General features: G+C 38.6%; 1 non-coding gene across 1 annotated transcript; it reads right to left on the bottom strand.

Annotated features, from left to right (window-relative positions):
- Window positions 1-8,732: 8,732 nt before the first annotated feature.
- On the bottom strand, window positions 8,733-8,794 carry LOC118152573 (U7 small nuclear RNA). Its single transcript, XR_004741320.1, has one exon. It is a non-coding gene; the product is annotated as a U7 small nuclear RNA (small nuclear RNA).
- Window positions 8,795-10,205: the final 1,411 nt, after the last annotated feature.

The following is a 10,205-nucleotide window of genomic DNA, read 5'->3' as shown; positions in this document are numbered from 1 at the left end:
AATGAGCATGTCAGTTGGACCCTTGTTGATGACAGACAAGGGTCTGTCTCTATGTCCTGACAGATATGTGGTCAGTAAACTTGATAAGGGAAGTACCCAAATTTAGATATTACCCACTCCAACAAGAGAGGAGTAAGCCAAAGACTGCAAAGCATGGCTCAAAGAAGGAAAACAACTGTAAAGATAGCAGTTCTTTCTCCCCCTCAATATCTGAATTTTATTGCTTTGGCAAAATTGTTACCTGGAGCAGCAGTTCTGCACCAAGGTAACCAAGAGGCAATTATGATGCTGAACCAGACTCCTTGTGAATGAACAAAACATGAACTACGCTATAATTTGTTGAAGATACCAAGGTCTTGACTGTTTTTGACATTACCATACGAAGACTTAAACAAATCCATCCTAATTTCATCTAGGTAAAGTGTTATGGTATTCAACAATAGGAAATAGGGTCAAGAAATAAAGAAGGGACACACTGGCATTTAATATAAAACAAGACAAACAAATACTAATACGTAATTGAGATCAAGGCACCTTAATGAGAGTGCTTGACAAGAAATTAGGACCTGTGAAGTTGAGTGCAGACTCCGTTGCTGAACAACTATAGAGGAAGGAACTAGCTGCTCTCTAAGTTCCCTTTTAGGTTTGCATTTCTATGATTCTGATTCATCTTTCTAGAAAATATAGTTCCAGTCTCAAGAGCACTGAACAGTAATGAACAGCGGTGAGTCTGATTTATTTTAGTCGTGGAAGAGACCTGCTATTTTATCTAGATAATTATTTGGGTTTCATTTTGCATGTGCCAATCTTATCTTAAAACCTAAACTTCCGGGTTTATACTTTGCTGGAAAGTTCAAATGTAAGATGATGAGCTGCTTAGGTATTTTATTGCCCACCCACCTCACGCCTAAGAATGACAAATCAGTTTCCTGACTCCTATTATCTCTTCCCTCTGGCAGGTTAGATCTGTTGTCAGGTTCAGAAGCAGAGATTTGATGTAACTTAGGTAGTATGTTGAGATTTTCCTGCTTATGACTCTTCTTAAACAAACAAATGAAAACCTTTGCAAAGTTGGGTGAGCTAAGGTAACAATGTTTTTCATTTTTGTATTTCTATTTTCCCTCTCTGGTGGTAGGAAAAAAATAAATTAGAGAGTTCTGGGTTAGAGGCCCTCAGGTTTTTACAAGTAATAGTATGTTCTGTTCAACAGTTTAAGCACATTTAAGTAAAATGAAAGGAAATAAAAATGAATTACAGGCTAAAAGCAAGATCTTGGCTTCCAGGAGCCTCTCAGCTGATGGTTCCAGGTATCACTGAAATAGAAACGCTGCCAGAGCAGGTACTAAACATGAACCAGGGCACACTGCAATTCTTGCCTCTCAAGAGGAATGCAAAATGGTTTTGTTCTTGTTGATGTAAATATATGTGAAACAACAACCACAGAACACCTCACCTTTCAATACCTTTGGAATGCTCTATATGTTGATCGAACAGGGACTTTGATAAAAATGACAGTTTATCATCACTGATTGAACAGGGACTTTGATAAAAATGACAGTTTATCATCACTCTCTTGAGAGAAGTGTAAAATAAAAACAATGTATGGTCTATATGTTTCTGTGTGTGTGTGCACACGTGTAGGTAAAGATGAGATATTCCTACACTGGCTCTCTTGATGTAAATTAGTATGTTAATATTTGACCTGTCTAAATTTTATAATGGCTCCCTCTCTAGAAGAAACAAAGGGAATATCAGCCTTGACTTCGGACCTGTTTGTGTTTATATACAGGTTGTACCGACAGTGTGGTATGTCTAACAAGGCCTGTCTTATCTATGGATGAATTGTTCTCCAATATCTTTCACTCCATGTTGCCCAAATATTTAGTATGTGTTTAGGTAACAGTTCTGGGATACTGATGGGATGCAGTATCTGAAGGTACCTGATATAGTTTGGCTGTTTCCCCACCCAAATCTCATCTTGAATTCTGATGTGTTGTGGAGGGGACCCAGTGGGAGGTAATTGAATCATGGGGTCATGTCTTTCCTGTGAATGAGTCTCATGAGATCCGATGGTTTTAAAAATGAGAGTTTCCCTGGGTAAGCTCTCTCTTCTCTTTGCCTTCTGCCATGATTGTGAGGCCTCCCTAACCATGTAGAAGTGTAAGTCCATTAAATGTCTTTTTCTTCCCAGTCTTGGGTATGTCTTTATCAGCAGCAGCATGAAAACTGACTAACACAGTAAATTGGTACCAGCAGAGTGGGGTGCTGCTGAAAAGATACCCCAAAATGTGGAAGCAACTTTGGCACTGGGTAACAGGCAGAGGTTGGAACAGTTTGAAGGGCTCAGAAGAAGACAGGAAAGTGTGGGAAAGTTTGAAACTTTCCCCCTAGAGACTTGTTGAATGGCCTTGACAGAAATGATTATAGTGAACAATAAGGTCCAGGCTGAGGTGGTCTCAGATGGAGATAAGGAACTTCTTGGGAACTGGAGCAAAGATGACTCTTGTTATGTTTTAGAGAAGAGACTGGTGGCATTTTGCCCTGCCCTTGAGATTTGTGGAACTTTGAACTTGAGGGAGATGACTTAGGGTATCTGATGGAATAAATTTCTAAGCAGCAAAACATTCAGATGTGACTTGGGTACTATTAAAGGTATTCAGTTTTATATAGGAAGCAGAGCATAAGAGTTTGGAAAATCTGCAGCCTGACAGTGTGATAGAAAACAAAATCTCATTTTCTGAGGAGAAATTTAAGCAGGCCATATAAATTTGCATAAGCAATGAACAGAATGTTAATCCCTAAGAAAATGGGGAAAATATCTCCAGGACATGTCAGAGGTCTTCATGTCAGCCCCTCCCATCAAAGACTCAGAGGCCTAGTAAGAACAATGGTTTCATGGGCCCAGGGTCCCTGTACTGTGCGCAACCTAGGGACTTGGTGTCCTGAGTCCCAGCTGCTCCACTTATGGCTGAAATGGGCCAATGTAAAGCTCTGGCCATGACTTCAGAGGGTGAAAGCCCCAAGACTTGGCAGCTTCCATGTGGTATTGAGCCTGTGAACACACAGAAGTCAAGAATTGTGGTTTGGGAACCTCTGCCTAATTTCGAAGGTTGTGGAATTTCAGAGAATGTGGAAGCACTTGGATGCCCAGGCAGAAGTCTACTGTGGTGGCAGAGCCTTCATGCAGAACCTCTGCTAAGGCAGTGACAAAGAGAAATGTGGGGTTGGAACCCCCACACAGACTCTCTCCTGAGTCATTGTCTAGTGGAGCTGTGAGAAGAGGGTCACCGTCCTCTAGACCCCAGAATGGTAGATCCACCAACAGCTTGTACTGTGTGCCTGGAAAAGCTGCATACACTCAATGCCAGCCCATAAAAGCAGCCGGAGGGGGTTATACCTTGCAAAGCCACAGTGGCAGAGCTGCCCAAGTCTGTGTGAACCCACTCCTTGTATCAGCATGACCTAGATGTGAGACATGGAGTCAAAGGAAATCATTTTGCAGTTTTAACATTTGACTGCCCTGCTGGATTTTAGACTAGCATGGGGCCTGTAGCTCCTTTGTTATGGCCAATTTCTCCCATTTGGAATGACTGCATTTACCCAAGCTTGTATCCTCGTTGTATCTGGGATGTAACTCACTTGCTTTTGATTTTATAGGCTCATAGGTGGAAGGAACTTGCCTTGTCTCAGACAAAACTTGGACTGCGGACTTTTGAGTTAATGCTGAAATGAGTTAAGACTTTGGGTTACTGTTGGGAAGGCATGATTGGTTTTGAAATGTGAGGACATGAGATTTGGGAGGGGCCAGGATCAGATGATGTGGTTTGGCTGTGTCCTCACCCAAATCTCATTTTGAGATGCCCATGTGTTGTGGGAGGGAGCCAGTGGGAGGTAACTGAATCATAGAGGCAGGTTGTTCCTGCGCTGTTCTTGTGATAGTGAATGAGTCTCATGAGATCTGATGGTTTGCAAAAGGTGAGTTTCCCTGCACAAGCTTTCTCTTCTTTTTGCCTGCCCCCATCCATGTAAGACATGACTTGCTCCTCCTTGCCTTTTGTCATGATTGTGAAGCCTCCCAGAACTGTAAGTCCAATAAACCTCTTTTTCTTCCCAGTCTTGAGTATGTCTTTATCAGCAGCATGAAAATGGACTAATACAATGACACAACCTGTCACTTTTTTATGCACTTGGCTTTTAAGCTATAATATCTCTCATTATTTCCATTTGAATCCGTAAGGTGAGAGGGGAAGTTGGTTGTGCTAATAGACTCCTGCTTAAGTTCCAGACTCTGAGATAGAAACAATGGTGCTTGTAGGAACTCTCATTAAAGACCTGATCAAGCAGGCCTCATTGACTCATAGGCTGCTGTGTTATCGCTGGGTGTTGGTCCCCTCTTGGCACTTTTATTATTTCCTTGGCACCTCTGGTATTGTGCTAAAGGTCATCTGAGAGTCAGACAGAAAAATACATGATGTGAAGAAATTGGAACCAAATGTATTTACTGTACTGGCACCTGTACCACACATTTCTAAGGCCCACACAGTTCTACGGCTGGCAGTTTCTCTGAATAATTAACTTTCTAGGTCATTGCCTATTACTTTAACCCCTTATGTCTACCATTCCCTCCTCCCAAAGCAAAAATGTCAAAGGAACTTAAAGGAATTACTGTTACCAATTTGAATAGCTCAATGAAGACTTTCAACAAGTTCGGGTCACCACAGGTAAAACATTGAATTATTTAGAATGGGCAATATGCAAATAAAAGAATAAGATAGTTTCTGTTTGAAGTATTTCTGGGAAAAAATGTAGCAAAAATTATAATTCTTCTGTCTCCTGCTCTCCTATACACCACTTTTCTGGCTTTGGAAATGTGGATGTCTTCCACTTTTCCAAAAATATCCCATAAAGCTGGATTAAGAGGATGATGTGAGGATGAATGGATGTAGTGGCATAAAAAACCCTAACAGTCAACTTTAGTGGGCATGCTGGAAAGTTAAATTACACAAGGATAGCTATCTTTATTAAGTTTTGTACAAAGCTATAATGAAAAGCTAAGAGTGGAAAGTGTTTCCATACAGCCTGATTTTGGGTATATATTCCCTAATTCATACTGCAAATGCAAAGAGAAAATGATAGCTTTTAAGACAACATAACCTGGAGATCCTTCTACTTTCTGACTTTAAACATGTTAATAAGAACATATGTCTGTAATGAAGAAGGCCGGCTTCACTTGTATAAATGACATTTGAGGGGTCTTAACATCAAAGAAACTAAGAAGTTGAAGGATAGTTGGAAGTAGTGAGTGGAAGGAGGAGATATATTGAGAAATAAAAATCCATAGATATGCAAAATTATTATTATTATTTTTGAGACAGAGTCCTGCTCTATCACCCAGGCTGGAGTGCAGTGGCGTGGTCTCGGCTCACTGTAACCTCTGCCTCCGGGGTTCAAGCTATTCCTCTGCCTCAGCCTCCCAAATAGCTGGGATTACAGGCACGAAGCACCATGCCTGGCGATTTTTTGTATTCTTAGTAGAGGTGAGATTTCACCATGTGGCCAGGCTGGCCTTGAACTCTTGACCTCAGGATCCAACCGGCTCAGCCTCTCAAAGTGTTGGGATTACAGATGTAAGCTCCCAATATACAAAATTATTTAGGGCCTAATTATTGGGCTTAATCACAATCCCAAAAGGGATTTGGAGAGTACATTAAGATTTGCCCTTTTTTTAATGTAGTAACCTCAGTTTCTATACATGCAGAGGTGGGGCAGGGGGCAGCTATGAGCTGGGGATTCTGGGAAACTTGATTACCGGATTAGTACCATGGGAATTTGCCGATCCTGTGTGAGACAGTTTGTTAAATCCCATTCATGTGTCCAAATACGTGAGTAGGGACTCATAGTAACCACCCCTGTTCACACATCTATCTTACAGACACAAAACAAAATACAAAACACCAAATGTCTCTAGAGTTGAGCCAGATCTTTCTTATCTTTGAACAATCAAAACTTTAAAAACCCTCGGGGAACTGGAATGATTTATGAATGTTCAAAGTTGCTAGACTTTTGACAATTTTTCTTGCTAAAACAAAACTGTCTACATTATCTTGTATTGCCATACAGATTTTGACCAAAATAAAAGTTTGTTTCCAAAAAATACTGTTTTCTTATTACTTTCCCCATTCTATTCAGATATTGCATTAAAAAACCAACTTTCTTTCTTCTTTTTTCTGTAAAAGCTATTCCAAGTAAGAGTGTTTAGGAGAAACAGAACCTTCTCAATAAAATGTTAGGAAAACCTCTCCTGGTCTGAGCTGCAACCTGCACCCTGTCACCAGGCTGACCAAATAGATATTTATTACCTTTTAAACTACCAGAGAAAATAGTAGGCTTTAGAACATGTGGATTTGGGCTTGGTGAAAAGAACAGTGTTGATTAAAAAGAGTAGATAAATCTTACTGTTTTGTGGAAGCGCCAGGGTCCTGCTACTATTTCTTTTTCTGTCATGTATGTTTTCAAAAAGCAGTTAGCAGAGTATCGCTGATGTTTACACCCATGAAGAAAAGAACAAGCCAGTGTATTATTTTTTACAGCATTCATTTGTGGGTAAATTTGTGCTTCATAATCCAAGTGTCATATTTGCCTCCTTTAATTATGTGATTTCTTAAGAATGTTCAGCTGTCAGATTTTTTTTTTTTTTCTGGAAATAGAGCCTGGGAAAGGAGATGACATAGAGCAGTGAATTGCAAAGAGCAAGAATCACAATTTACATTTTCTTTACTCACTTCTAAGGTAAAACCAGAAGGTGTGAACTGTTGGTAAGCTAAAAGCATCACTGGCCAATTTTGGTTAAAGACAGACTTTTTTCTCATCATTATTAATTTTAGGTGATGGGTGTTTCACTCTTTCATGAGATACTGAGGCCCTCGATTAAGAAATAATAACTTCGCATTAATGTCTGATTTAACACCTTGTCAGTCTGAAGTGAGAGAGTGTAAACACCTAGAAAATCTCTAGATGAATCTTGACATCCTTGGCAACAACATGGCTCTTTCATATTTTAGTATATTCAGTATCTTTAGGCATTCTTGTCCAGTGATTGTGGGATTATAAATTGGTATAAGCAACAAAGTAGCTTGGTAATATGCTGTAAGAATCTTAAAACTGTAGCTCTTGAATTAGTCATTTCCCTTTTTAGAATATAACATAGGGAAAAAAACATTGGGTATAATAAACCAATGTGTTGATTTTCATGTAACCCAAAGATTCCCGGGTCCTCCAACTATCTAGGATTACCCTTCGGTTTTAATATGCAAGTTAAATAAGCCAAGCTTTCACTCACATTAGCTGCAGAAAGTCCCAGTGACTTTTCAAAATGCCTAAATAGAGGAAGTAGGTGGGGACAAGAGATACTTATACTACCCTGTCTCTGCTATAACTTGTTCGAAAGCCGAGTGTCAGGCCTTTCCTTAATCCCTAGGACATCTCATGTCTGCCTCTGTGTGTCATGTAAGCTTTGCTGGTCCATTTTCATGCCTTTTCCATCATTTTTCCTGCATTTAGAATTTAGAATGGTGGAAAGGATTTACAACGCAAGAGAGAAAATTGTTTAAAAATGCACACGCCACATCCATGCTGTGAGAGTTCATTGGCCATCCAGGAGTTGCTTCCTGACTGTCTCTCCTTGGACTCTGCACTGCAGCCATGCTGAGGGGCCCCGGTCTCTCCGTTCAAAGCCTCCTTCTCTGTCCTTTCTTCCTTGCGTCCTAGCAACTTCACCCTCATAGAATCCTTCCCCCAGCCTTGACTGCTTTCTCTGAGGACCACAGAGAGCTGCTCCAAATCATTTTTTTTTCAAAACCCTTTCCTTTAGAGGGAATGTAATTTCACTTTATTTTGCAGAGCTGTTTAGATTTCTTAATTTTGACATCCCATTCTAAACTTTGCCCTGGACGTGCCTTAGTTTTTAAACCAAAGGACTTTTTAAATGTTTTGTCCAAACAAGAGTCGTTTTTTTTTTTTTTGTCTCAAGTTGTATTCTGTTCTCACTCCTCCCTGCAAATTGATAAAAAAAAAAACAAAAACCTTTTTCCCCCCAATGTTCTGATGACTTGATAATACTAAAAGTAGTCTGGGAAAAAATTAGTATCCTCAAAAAGAAATATGATTTGGAAAATTATAGTCTATTCATAGAATAAAATAATAGCTTTTACTTATAAATTATATTCATAATATTTTTGGCTTATATGTCACAATTTTAAGTAACATAATTGGATAAACTATATAATTTTGTAAATTAAGCAGAAGGAAATATACTAAAATATTAGAGTATTAATTTTGGATAGTGGAATTATAAGTGATTTTTATTTTTTTTAATTTTTAAATTAGCTTCCAGTTTGTCTGTAATAAGCATATATTACTTTAATTACTTAAAAAATAAAACATTGCAAATTCTCAGAAATTTGGATTTAAAACCTGTAGACTTCTAGAAATTTTTTTCTCTTTTATCTTTATACTATTTATTTTCTATTCACAATGGTAGTGTTAGGCTAGTCAATATGAACCCAATATGGTCAATGATCGAGGATGAATGGTGGGGCCAATAATGAAAGAACTCATGTTAGTGACTATTTAGCTTAGTAGAAAAAAATGATGAAAAACCAGTGTTCTCTAGGGATATCCTTTATTTCTTTTCCCATTTTTTTTTTTTTGGTGGGGGGTGGTTGGGAAGTGGGTGTGGTTTCCCAATAAAAAACAGAAAACCTACTAGAAAAATTCTAAAAGAGCTGTAACATTTAGGGATAGCCATTTTGAAAAGCATTCAGAAGGAATATTGTCATTCAGTTAACTACTGAGAAGTATCATCTACCTATAACCTTCTAAATTGCTAATCTGGCCATAGATTAGAAACCAATTACAATAATCTCACATAGTCTAGTCATGTTCTGGGGAAATACGGCAAACACTCAATTCTTCCATGCTTACTCATATATAAACTAGAGGCCCTGAATTTTAAATCGTTCATGCCATCGGCTAGAATTAATTTTTCCCTGACCTGACATTTCAGGCTGCTGTGCGGCCACACACTACACGTTTCATCAGACTTACGGAGACATTCCCATTGAGATCTGTAAACAAATCTCTTGTGTCTTGTGTAGCCAGTTGAGTCTTGTGAAATATGACTGGCTTTTAAACTCTTCTCATAGCCCTCACTAGTTGCAGCTACATATTATTCTCACAGTTCAACACCTTCATAAAATCATGCATTGGATTTGGGCAATTCTCTCATCACCCAGATACTCTATCTCAAAATCAATAATTATAGGCAACCCATTGATTGCAAAAGGCATAAATGTGCAATGAGACATATTGGAGCTCCAGAACTCCTTACAGATTAGATACACATTACAGACAATTGCATTCTCTTTCAGATGGATTTTGCGTGTGGGTGTGATATACTCAGATATAACTTCTATTGAATTATAGATGTGTATACTTTCCCAAATGATTCAAATGTCCTTAACAATAAGTCATGTAAAGCATCAGTTTCTTTTTTTTGTTTTTGTTTTTTTTTTTTCTTAAGAAAAAAGATCTTCTATCAAATGTGGGATATCGAATTTGAAAGTATCTTTCTCTTAGTTCTCTCTATTGGATCCACAGACCCCGGGAATAAGATAGTAGAGAGTTTTTCTAATAAACACCTATTTGATGGCTCCCTTCACCCTGCAGTTTGAGATAGGAACCTTCCTACCTTCTGCACTCTGAGTTATATCTTCTGTCTGAAAAATCACAAAGAAAAATAGTCTCTAACTCTGTGTAGACCATGATAAGGCAAACTTTAAGGGAAATTTATGCCACAAAAGTGTCAGGATTGTTTAAGGGTAGGGGTAGAGTTCAGAATTAAACACACACACAAAATGTTACATTCAGAATTATTTTATACGCACGTTTCACTTTTTTTTTTATTAGAGAAGGTAACATAACTGAAGTGTACTTCAGTCAGTTTAATCTTGAGGAATTAAATTTTAAAAAGAAACTATTTGTACAAGCCCAAATGTGTGTACCAGATATTTGAAATCTTATGTGTGATGAAACTAAAATAACAGAATAATGGCTCTCCAGGCTTAATTTTAGCATGCACTCTTGCCAGGCAGCTAGCTTCATGACAACAATAGGAGGGCCTCTTGGGTAATGATTAAGAGCACAGA

Source organism: Callithrix jacchus, chromosome 3 (genome assembly GCF_049354715.1).
Source record: "Callithrix jacchus isolate 240 chromosome 3, calJac240_pri, whole genome shotgun sequence".
In the NCBI taxonomy this organism is placed as follows: Eukaryota; Metazoa; Chordata; class Mammalia; order Primates; family Cebidae; genus Callithrix; species Callithrix jacchus.
This window is presented reverse-complemented; position numbering and strand designations above follow the sequence as displayed.